The sequence below is a fragment of the Apus apus genome, chromosome 3, assembly GCF_020740795.1.
Source record: "Apus apus isolate bApuApu2 chromosome 3, bApuApu2.pri.cur, whole genome shotgun sequence".
Taxonomy (NCBI): Eukaryota; Metazoa; Chordata; class Aves; order Apodiformes; family Apodidae; genus Apus; species Apus apus.
This window is the reverse complement of record NC_067284.1, coordinates 91028986-91041887: the sequence shown is the minus strand read 5'-3', so window position 1 is coordinate 91041887 and position 12902 is coordinate 91028986.

The window sequence follows — 12902 nt, the reverse complement described above, 5'->3', positions numbered from 1 at the left end:
TTTTTTCACAGGGTTTTTTTCAGCTTTCCTGTGACTTTCTGGCAGTTCTGTTTTATTCTCAGTAAAATTAATTAATTAATGTTATGTCCTGTCAACAGGTATAGCTGTGCTTCTGGGAACAGCAAGTGTGGAGAAATGTTTGACCTTTTAGATGCTTAACCAAACATAAGCTCTACATAAACAACTGCTGTTTGCCCATCGTTAAGAGTGACACATTATTCCCTACTCATGCTCACTGTACTTTTAACATCTACTTAGCTGTATGAAATTACCTCCTCACTTCACACAGCTGGCACACTAATCAGCGTAACCTGTGACAAGGACAGGTTATAAGTGAATTTATTGAGATCCTATGCTATTTCTAACCGCACAACTGCCGGTAGAAAAGGAGTACTGTTTTCAAATGCTGAATGCACTAATCTTGCAGTAATGTGCAAGAATCTAACTTTCATAGTTTAAGCGGCCCTCACACAGGCCACTTGCAATACACAAATTTTAACGCATAGTTTTAACGCATAGCTAAAAATTCATGTAGCATGAATGCAGAAATAATCCATGAGGAAGCAGTTCACAAGCTGCTATGCCACCTGAACACTCACTATGGAGCCTGATGGGATCCACCCAAGAGTACTGAGGGAGCTGGTGGAAGAGTTTGCCAGGCCACTTTCCATCATTTAGCAACAGTCCTGGTTGACAGGGGAGGTCCCAGATGACTGGAGGCTTGCCAAAGTGATGCCCATCTACAGGAAGAGTTGGAAGGAGGATCTGGGGAACTACAGGCCTGTCAGCCTGATCTTGGTAATGGAAAAGATTATGGAGTGGAGGTGTTAAACGTGGGACGTGGTGTAGTTGACATGGAGGTGGTGGGTTGACAGTTGAACTGGATGAACTCAGAGGTCTTTTCCAACCTTAATGATTCAATGATTCTATGAAATAATCCCTATGTCTGTAGACCATCATCTGACACAGTGAGGATCAACCTACAAGCCTCCTGTTGAAGGGTCAGAGGCTGGACACTGCAGTGATCACAGAAACACCTGGACTAGGCACATATGTTCTCCAAGGAGAAAATAAAGACCACTAAGTATCAATCTCAGTGCTAAAAGTTCCATCGTGGTAGTACCTCAAAATCAAATCTTCCTGAGAAACCTTGCTAGGACATGTTTAGAATTAATTATTTCTTGCCTCTACTTCTTTAAGAGAGTTTTTCCATTATTTCCACCACCTCAGCATAAACCATTGTTTCTTTCTTCTCAGTCTTTAGTATATTCATTTCCTCCCATTTACACCTCATAGATTCAGGGTATTCAGAAACAGAAGGGGGTTTTGTATTATCCTCTTTGTTTCATTTCTGCTCTAGATTTCTGGAAGTACAAAAATACATGCACTGTCTAAAAGACAGAGCTGGCAGTGGAAATCTCATTGGCATCTAAGGCTGTGTCCATAGCACTTTCAGTAAGCATACCCAAGTATAAGCTTGAGTTAACCAAGCCAAGCAGTACAGACCAGGAGCACCCCAAACATTGCTCCCAGTTCAACTGCTACACACCCCCACTCTACCCACACTTTGTTACCCCTGGCACACAAGCTGTGACACCTTTCACAGTCACTCCAACCAAGGCCCCTTAGCATTTCATGCAAAAATACAGTCAGGCTCTAGATATAATGCGAACACAGCCAAGGAGGAAATTACTGCATCCCAGCATGGAAAACAGGTAACAGTATGCAAGAAGCAGAATAAACATGCTGTACTCCCTTGGGAGAGTCCAGAGAATGCACTTTGGAATTTTACAGGCAAACTTCACTACCACCTCACCTACTCACCTCACTAAAACAAGTCAATAACATGATCCTACATGGTCATCTCACACTCCTGCTCCACCAGGGTCTTACTTGAGTCAAAGATATTTTCAGCTTTTCACAGCTTGTCAGTGAGCTCATCTGCAGCCTGTCGGTGTCTGTCCTGCTGCAGCCAGAGCCGTATTAGGAGGCCTTGCCAGCTCCTCATCTAGGGAATGAGGGGAGCTATATGCACAGACTAATAGTCCCCCTCACTCCAAGGGTCTGGACTAATGCAAATAAACTACTTCTTTCCCTGGTGACAGGATAGCTCAAGCTCATGCAGTTTTATCTATCTACCTCACCTTCGTTCACCTCTTGGTGCTTGTCAGCAAGGGGAGCTACAGATAGCAGAGCAACCAGGAAGGACACCAAGGTGCAGGGTTAAAGACTATGGCTGCAGAGCAGGGAAAGGGAAAGAAGGAAGGGAAGGCATCAGCCAAGGGAGAAACAACAGGGAGAGGAAGAATTGCTCTGTTTCTGCTGTGTAAGAGTTTCTAATAGTGCACTCTGGCTTGTCTGACTGGGACAGTGAGCAATTCAGGAAAATCCTGGTGAATCAAGGGTCCTAGTGAATCAATCCCTGGAACTGGGAGCCTGCAGTAGTTTATTAGCCCCATTTGCAATCAAATGGCTTGGTGCCATGCTGTCAGACTCAGGACTAGGCCACTGTGCTGGCTAATGTCAATGTTCAGTAATTAAAGACTGCCTTGTGTGATCCCAGGACAACTAAATTTTCTACTCTCCAAGCAGCTTGTCATGGGCAGCCAGCCCCCCCTGCCTCCCTCTAGAATTTGGTGCAGGATCAGTATGCAGTCAATAGCTCCAGTGAGAGCTGAAAGCTTTGATGAAAAGCAAGGCAGGCTGGAGGAAGAGACTAGGAGCCCAACTGGAGTGATGTGCTGCCTCATGTGGGGACAGCAGTTCCTTCCGCTTCTTGTCCCAGGGGCTTACATCTGCTAGCTTCCCAAAAATACTGTCCTTTTGCTTAAGCCACTGAAAATGATAGAGAGCATATCTCCCCTCTCTAGGTCAGGATAGCTACTGATCCTGGAAGGGCCTTAAGGAAATGCTACATGGAGAGAAGCAAATAAAGCCTTCTTTGTTAGAAAACATTTCATCTGATTTTAAAAAAATATTCAGATCTCCAGTTTTTCCTCTGGGAAAACTGTAAAGTTCTTATTTTGACTTTATTTGGATTGAATACTTCTTACAGTGCTTAGCACCCCACAGAAAAACCCCACAACAACTCAAAACCAAACAACCCAAAAAAAAAACCCCACCCAACAAAGAGTATTTGCAAAGCCTTGTTCCCTACAGCACCAGTACATGTCAACACATTTAGCCCAAGTTTCTTGGCTTGGACTTTTAAATACAGCTGTAACACAAAAAGAAGAACAGGAACATATACATCTTTCTGATTTGTCTGGTTTTGATTCCTCAGTGTGTAATTGTGGAAGGTTGGGAGGGGAAGTTTGAGGTTAACTAAGTACTTTTTAAATTAGTACCTGGTATGGAGAAGAAGGGGATCAACCTTTACTCATTGTTTGAATGTCTTTTAGCTCATTTTATGCAAAACCATTCCTCAGATATGTCTTGGCATGGAGAGTTCTGATTGTTTTATTCATTAATCCTGTGGGAGACTCAGTGCCAATGACTGATTTTATGGGTTTTTTAGTAGTTGGCTGCAAAGCTCTGGAATTCAAAACCTGTACCATGCTGTAGAAGCAAACATTATCCGGGCAGCTGCATTCAGACATACATTCATTGACAGGAAGACAGTTACACTAGGGAGAAATTTGGGCCACATTAATTCCTGAGGAAAAAAACAAAACACAAAACACAGAAACCAGAAACTGGTTTGATTGTTCAAGCATGGTTCCTACTGAAGATGTGTTTGTAAAATTGAGTTAGAGGCCTGAGATAGAAGCTGCTCATGGTGAAGCTAACAACTGCTCACAGCCTGGAGCAGGACACTAGGACACTGCACAGAAAGTAGATTTAACTCTTCCTCTTTGCTCAAAGAGGAAACAGAAAACATTTAATATCACGACTTAAACGGCTGTTTCCTTATTTCCCACATTATAATTTGCTAACTGGTATCTTCTCATGCTCTCGAAGAAAACTGTGCTTTGAGTACAGGTTTTCAATAAAGGCAAAACATTCAGGTGTATTATGGTCAGAGTAGTTATACTGTAGTCTACCCTAATGGCATTTCACAGAATTTCCCAGTTCATCATCAGTCAGCTTTTCTTTTTGCTCTTCCATGACTTTACACATTTATGTGTTTTATCTTTACTCAAAGGTTCTGGTACAGATTCCACTGATCAAAGGCTTTATCAAAAGACATTCCTTTATCAAGCAGTACATAAATAGACTGTAAACCTCACTGCTGTTACTAAACTAGAGTACACAGAAAAGATCCAAGAGAGGCTGGACTATTGTATGGATAACTAGCATCCAGGATTGATACAGTGAAGGCTGAAAAGAAGCTTAGGAAGAGCATGTGAAAGCACGTGATTCAAGGCTTAACCTGCTCACGATAAGCATGAAATCCAGTTATCACGTTTCTGCCAGCTGAAGGGTTTAATGTACCATCCCCTGAGACATCTTCAACACACCAGAGTGCTGTGACTCTATCAGTGACAGAATCAGTCACAGACTTAATGAGATGATTTGGCAGTTCCCTAGGTTTCTTCCACATTAGAAAGTCTACCACTGACATCTACTGGTTTCAGATAACGCCAGGAATGAAAGAAGTATAAGAAAGATGTTATGCCCCTGATTTCATTAGTTGCCAGCACATTTTCATCATACTAACAGGAAAAATCTCAAGAGCTGAGGTAATTTTTGGTTGCTTTTCCTTCTGACCCTTTATAACACCTTATTACCATAGTTTATGTCACATTTCTCTTCTGCTTGACTCAGAACTGTCCTATCACTCACCCATTTTATCTTCTGGAGTCTGGCTCATACACAGCACTATTTCTAATTCATTCTTCAGTCTATAATGGAACAAAAGAGATCAACAATTTCACAAATATCTTTTCAAGATCATATACAAAGTCAGATGCGAGTAAATATTTGTTACAAATAATGAAGCTTATTACACATGTCCATAGGTCAAATGCTACCTTAACAAGCATAGAGCAAAGTAAAGCTCACTGAATTACAGTGAAGTGACTACAGGTCTGAATGTTCAGTGATGCAAAGGATTAAAATACTAAAGCAAACACATTTTCATTCAGTGAACAAGAGGCTTCCCCTCTTAGGAAAAGAAAGTGTGGTTTTAATGAAGTAGGGGGTGATTGCTGGAATCTTGTTAGCTCCTCACATTGAGTCAATTCTCTCCTTTGCATCACTGAACTGGACACTGTCTTGAAAGGAGAGCCCCTCCTTTGGCAGCCATCCTGATAAATGGGACACTGTCCTTATTTGATAAGAGAAGCCCTGTGGAGGCACAGTGCCACCTTGCAAAAGACCACTTTTCTGTTTAAAGAGAGAGCACATGCATGAAAATAAAGGTCATTGCTTGGTCAACCCAGATGAGGGGTGCCAAGTGATCACCTGGACCCCTGTGCCCCACCAACTAATCTCCAGAGCATTCCTGAATCCAACACTGAGTCTGCACAAAGTAGGCCAAGCCTCACCTGGAGAGGTGGGGCCATGCACCATATAACAGGCAGACTCAAAATGTTCAGGTCATGTGTCCACCATCCAAGGACCGTAATGTCATGATGAGATCATTGCTAGATCCAAGGGTGGTGATATCTTTCCTATCCTCTCTTTCTTAATCTCTCTCCTTCTCTCTCTCTTGCCCCCTCTCCCTAACTCCCCACCCAGTTTCTAATCTTATTCTTGGCATATAAGGGTAACATAATTTCTAATTTTGCTAAGTTTCCCAGTTGTAACCTGTTGTTTTGAGACTACCATTTCGCTAAGTTCTGCTAGTTGTAATCTGTTGCTTTAAGACTGATATTGTTGTGCAGTTCTGACAAATTTTATAATCTTAGTCAATTTTAAGTAATGTTTTGTGTAAGCTTCCTGGGTAATGGTCTTACTCTTAGAATACCACACAGAGAATTCCAAAGGTTAATGTCGATGAATGGGTTGCTAAACAAGATTAAGAGAGGAGGATTGGATCCAGCCATACCTAGGCTTCTCTCTGAGTTTAGAAAGCAAGGGAGTCCAGTCTGAATCTCCCTGCATTGACCACCACCTCTGGGGAACCCTACGCATGCCCACTTTATGAGACATGCCATACCCACCTTGTGGGACATGATATTTAATTGGGGCCTCCACCTATGGGGAACTGTGCCTACCTTGTGGGACGTGACATAGGGTATTGAATTTTTATACCTGTAGCTGCCAAATCTCTCAAGAACTCCTTTAGATCATTTTCAGATGTTTATCATTATTCCCTTTTAGCCCTTTGGCAGAAGACAAAATGTCATATTTTTCCCCTTCTGAAATATTTATAAAAGCTTGCACAAAATCAGTCTCTGTAGTCTAGATAAAATTTGCATATACATGCTCTATAAATATTCCATTCTGTGATCCTGATCCATCTTAAATTCATGACAGTTTGACTTTGTCCCACAGTAACACATCATGAATTCTCTCTCTGTAGACAAGTATAGATGTGTAGAGTACTAGGTCACTGTTAATTATCTTTCTGTTTCTACTAGCAGAAACTAGTGAACTTAAGTCTCTTTCACACTCCAGTATCTTAACTGCAGAATCATCCAAACTATATTTTGAAAGCACAGTGTAAATATTGCAACGTGTACACACTAAATAGACTGGAAATAACAATTGCAAAGACATAAAAGACACCTTAAGTCATCTAGTCTAGTTAGAGTAACATTTACAAGCAGAAGGGATGAGTAAGAAGGGGAACCAGCAGCTAAGTGAAAAAGAGAATTCTTCATGTTCAGACAGTGGAGGGGACAAGAACAGCAAAGTTGGTAGGTAAGGTCTCCTGCTAGGACAGCTTTCAAGCCTCAGGGTTGGAGCTCTTGACCATAAGGTGAAATATGATGATCCTGACGGTCTTTTCCAACCTTGATGATTCGATGATTCTATGATTGAGGATAGCAAATCAGATCAGAGCTTGGAGCAGGAGTAAGGAGATTTGGAAGCTGTGATATAAAATATCAAGGGCACGCAACAAAGGCATGGAAACACTGGGTCGGTCCAAAGAAGATGAGAGACTCAGAAAGTTTAAGAATAAGCAAGTCAAAGTAAAGCAGTCAAACCAAGTCCTGTCTTAGAGGACAAAACACAGGCAACCAAAAGCACAGATTTTGTTTCTTCTGTAACAGAGAACAAAGCAAACATCCCAGAAAAAGAAGCACAATCTGAAATTTAACAATGCAGGCTGCAGTCTGTGTGATCAGGAGACATCTCTGTAGTGACATAAACTCTTTGCTAAGGGGTAGCTGGGAATGGCAAAATAAAGCCTTTTTCCTGCTCAGAGCTAAACCATGTCTCTCAGCATGATTAATGCAAAAGATGGGGGAGGAAGATAAATATATTAAGAAAGGCGAAAGATTTTTTTTTGCCTAGGACTGGCTATCTGCAGAGTCTAATTCCTTGGCCTTTCCTCCAAGACCTGATATTGGTATAAACTTCAAGAACTCTATTTACTTTCTTCTTCTTTATCCCATCTACCTAATTGCTACTAGAGGCATTGACAGCATTTGCAAAACTTACTCTTTTTATTTTTTCTTTCCAGAGCAGTACTGGCTTTCTTCATGAGAACATGCATGTCTTTACAGACTGCTGGTATTTCTTGAGCTTTTGAAGACTTTGCCTTTATCCCTTTGACATGAGCCTTTAGAGCCTATAAGACTGCATGAAAAAGAGAAAAATGTGAAGTCATGTCTTAAAATATTTATTTCCTTTGCTACAGGCTCAGGCACCAGTTTTAAAACTGCATTTTCAGTAAAGTTCAGCTCTGATGAAATCTTCTGAATGAGCTGCTTGTGAAACTAAGAGCTAATATGGCCAGACAAAAACAACCCTATGGCTGATAGAAATTTTGACCATTTATTCAAAGGGCAAAGATTGCCATCACTGCTAGTTATACAGCTTTCTGCTAAACTTTACCCGAATTACATTATCTCACAAAAATTGTACAGATTCAAATTGTTTCTGGGGAAAATGTTTTCTGGGAAAAACCACTTTTAAAATTACAAGATCAAGTTATTATCCTGCTATAATACAGCACATTGCCTCCTCTATTTTCCCCCATCCCTTCTTTTTAGTCTGGCCTCTCAGCCCTGAGGAATAGGAGAAGGGTTGTCTGGGGATATATACTGAGGTGGGAAGCAGGCAACTTCTTTGGCAAGCTGGCTAACTGCATGGCAGATGATACTTCCCGGAATCCAGTGGAGCATGGTTTATGCTGCTTCTCTAAGAGTTATACCCACAAGTAAATGTTAAGTTGTCACCTCCTTTCCCTAATTTTGCATAACTTTTCTTGAACAAAAACTTTGGTGGAGTGTTGCAGGTATACAAGAAAGACCTCTGCTTATTTTTTGAACATTTATTTGCCAGTTTCTGGTATAGCACTGCTACTGGGACGGCTGTTTCACTCAAACCAGATCTCTATTTTTCCTGCCAGCAGCCATCTCTCCCCTGGTCCTGCAAATACAACTGCTTAATTGTGTGTAAAATGTCCTTGATAAGTGAACTGGCATTTTACAAATAATGAAAACCTAGCCATAAGTTCCAAAGTAAGGAACAAGGTGCCAAATTAGTTAAAAAATTACTCTTAACTACATGAAAAGCCAGTTTTTCTTCAGCCCACACTAGCCTAACCATTTATTTGTTTACATGCCCCCAGCTGCTTTCATGAAGTTCCATCCTTAATTTCTATGAAGCTAGTATCTTATACTCACTCCTGCATTTGGCTTTGAGTGCTGATGAGATTATTAATGCTTCCCTCAGGGCAGCAACTCAAGCAACACAAGCAACTTCAGCAAGGTGTATGTGATTGACTCACCAAATGCACTCCCCATCCTACCCATCATGAGAGAGTAGCCAGAGTACAGCAACTGTCTGTCCATAAAGAGATAGCCTGCAGCACACACAGATACGGTAACTTCTTTTACAAATTATCTCAAATGTGCTGCTGGACAAGACACTGAATATACAGTTTCTACAGAGTTGCTGACGATCAGTAATTTTTCCCATACCAGCTTGCAAGATCCTGCTTTATTGTAGAGATAACACAACATTTCCACATGTCAATTGAGGGAAGGGTAATGTACACCTTTAGGCTCAGGGTTTTGGAGCACACAGTAGATGTGTCTTTCAAGTGCACAACTAAGCAAACACATGGGATCATCTCTCTCTGACAAGAAGGAAAAGGTGATTTTGTCTAAAACTATTCAATTTTCCTGGAATGAGCATAACCAATCCACCCAGAAAGATAATGCAAAATTTCCCTTTCCATCAACCTGGGGACTGGATCTTAGCCAGCTTTCTTTCATGCTGCTCTGATACTTGCCTGTCTCTGAAATCCTTCTGTTCATGCTATTAATGCCTTCTGGAAATGTAGGAACTTGTTAAACCATTCAGTTTTAGTTACACCAGCCAAGTAGGAAGGTATGAACTGGTATTTCTCACTGGCAAACTCCATAACATACTGTTGGCTGTTCTTAACTGGTTTGCTTTCCAGCACCATAATCTCTGACACATCTAATTCATCTTTTCCGAGACACATATGGAGTCTGCCAGTTCTCTCCTTTACTTTCTTTCAAAGCATTTTCAACTTTAATATTTCCAGTAGAGTAGAAAAGTCTGATTAAGCACCAACACCAATAACAGGTGATTGTGGATGTCTGTTGTTACGGGCAGGAAGATTCAGCCTGTGTTGGAAGCAGAAGGATGCCGGAAAAAAAGTTACCTGAAAATCTTTTCTTCTTCTTTGCTCTCTCATTTTCAGCTGGGAATTTATTTCTCTGTATTGTGAAACTAGTTTGTTTCCTGGCAGAATACCATCATCCCTATTTTATTTTCTCTGAAGGCTTATAAAGCTTGTTATAGTTCAAGTGTCCAAAAGTTTAAAATTTAACATTTGTTCTATAGGCCATTTCCACACTAAGAGATGAGCCATGCTCCTCACTTGACAGTTTCTCTCCATGATGAAACAGATTGCTGTAGCACACACTGAAAAGAAAGAGGAAGGACAAAAAAAAAAAAACCACTTTAAAAAAGGAAAAACTTTAAATGACAAAACCTTTCAACACAGAACAAAACTTTTCCACTCCTAAAACAAAGTACTTTACACAGATATGGCCTACAAAAATACCCTACCTTCCTTGTTATCCACAGCAGTATACAAATAATCAGACAGACCTGGAGACACCTGTGGGTTCCTGCAAAGCTCAGTCTCTGCCCACACTTCTCGGTAACACAGTCTTTGACTTTTTTCCACATGAATTCTACTGCTTGAGCCAGCAGCCCCTTCTGCTTGTTCATTAACACTAAGCGTAAGGCTGGTTTCTTTCTACAGTGTATCAAATAATCCCTTTACAGAAACTTTCAGTATTCTTATTGGTGTCTTGCTTTAGAAAATTAATCTTACTAATTTGAAGTCGAACTTTGTTAATCGTCAGATAATACTTTATTACCTGCTAATCTTGTGTCAGTTTTTTATTTGTTCTTCCCTTGTTATCTACTCTTTTACATTGCTCAAAGAGAGAAATTACAGCTCCTCTCAGCCTTCCTCCTTTTGTCCAAGCTCAGTGTGTTTTGTTTATAGATAAACATATTTTTTGCAAGGGATGCTCACCATCCTTCTAGTAATTTCTCTCATTAATAATAATGCTGTTTCGCTCCTCTTATAGTTACACAGAGTCACGGAATGGTTGACATGGGAAGGCACCTCTAGAGGTCATCTAGTGCAACAGTCCTCAGAGCACAGTCAGCTACAGCAGGTTGCTAAAGGCCATGTCTAGTTGGGGTTTGATTATTTCCAAGGATGGAGCCTCCACAATCCTGTGGGCAACCTTTTCTGACATTTGACCACCATGACCATGAAAATAGTTGTTTCTTGTGCTTAAATTTAACTCCCCATGCTTTCATTTATGCCCATTGTCCCTCAGCATCACTTAAAAGAGTCTGGATACATCCTCTTTGCTCCTCCCATCAGGCATTAACACCCACTGATAGCACACCAAGGAGAAAACTCAGGGGATTTTCTCTGGGCTGAACAGCTGTATCTCTCTAAGCCTCTCCTCATATATTAGATGCCCCAAGCCCTCAACTATTTTAATGTCCCTTCACTGGACTCACTCCACAATATCCATGTCTCTCTTGTACTTGGGAGCCTAAAAATGGACTCAGCACTCCAGAATCACGTCACCCGGGCTGAGTAGATGGGAAGGATCACCTGCCTCAAAGTGCTAGCAACAGTCTTCCTAGTGCAACCCAGGATGTACCTGGCCTTCTTTGCTGCAAAGGCACAAAGTGTGTTTGAATCCTTCTCTCCTGAACATAAAAGACAGAACTATACAAGGCATTTACTCACATTCCCATTTTTAAGTGTTGAGACAGTTGGAGTGATTGGAAATTAAAAATATTTCTTGTTCAAAATGAGATTTACTTATTTGAAAGGAAAAACAAACAGGTTGGTCCTTAGGCCAACTCTCTGTGCCTTAAGGACCTGAACAAGACCTTAAAACAGCTGCATGCTCTGGCAGACATCTACACACCATATGAAAGACACTGGAGCCTACAGAAGGCCACACCAGAAAGTCAGGGCACAGCCTGACCTCAAATCCCACTGCCCATATCCAATGGCAGACCATGAGAAAGCTAATAAGAAAGGCAAGAATACATTTGCACTAATTGTCAAGTGTGTGCCAAGAGGCCCAGGTGGCATTTGTTCTCAGTGCTATTAACAGGCAAGGCCAGCTACAATGACCTCATATTTTCAAGTGACTCTGTCCTGGTTTGAGCTAGGATAAAGCCAGTTTTTCTTTTGCTCAAACCAGGACAGGCTCTCACTTTTACCTCCTTAGTACAGCTTGCTTCACCTCCTCAAGATGGTGGCAACCTAATGTGGCTAAACTGGGTTTCTCTTAGCCCCTCCTGCCTCCCCAGCAAAGCCAGTTTGCATGTCTGCTGTATTAGGTGCACACCAGTGCTTTTCCTGGCAAGCTGACCCTGCCCACTGGTGAACACAGAAGGTGTGTAGCAAGGGGAGTCTTTGACCCAGTGAGCCAACAATGCTGTTACGGTGACAACCTGTGTCCAGCCATTCTGAAATAAAGGGATGTGTTTCTTGACAAAGGGTTACTGTCCCCCCACAGAAACGCATAAGTAAGCCTTTTCCTACCCTTATCACCAAAAAGGTGAGCAGGTGGCTGGTACAGGCAACATGAGCAAGAGAATGGTAAATAAATGTGTGAAAAAACTTCCAGCTTGAAAGAGACTAGCCAGCACTTAAAAGTAACGTCTTGCTAATTTGGCTGAGCCAGATGAACATCTGTCTAGCATATGTGAAAAATTGCCTGAAACAGTCTCAGATGCATTAGCAGTTACTTTAAAGAAGGACAGCTGGGGTCTGGTGAACCACCACTTCGCTGGAAGTAGCCTAAGTACAGGGTCTATGTTTAAAATAATTGGAGATGGGATAAAGAAGACAAGTAAAAGCTCAGCAACCTTACCTTCAACTTAAAAAAAGAAAAAAAAAATCCTGGAAAAAAGTAAACTTGTTCTAAGCACCAAGATGAAAAACAAGAAGCTAAGTAACAGCCAGTATGGTTTAAGAGCATTAATGAAGGGTAAAAGCAGTAGCTGTGGCATATTTTGACTTTACTTATGTTTTTGGCATTGTCTTCTAAAGGTTCCCTATCCAAAAAGAAGAGGTATCAAGCAGTATTATATGGAGATTCATCTGAATCTGTATGTAATTTCCCCAGCTTTTTTGCTTATACTATAGATGATGAAATACACAATATGCTTGTAAATTTGCAGATGACATGAAATGGAGAAGGGATGCAGGTATTCTTAGAGACAGGACTGGAACTGAAAATGTTCTTGGTAAA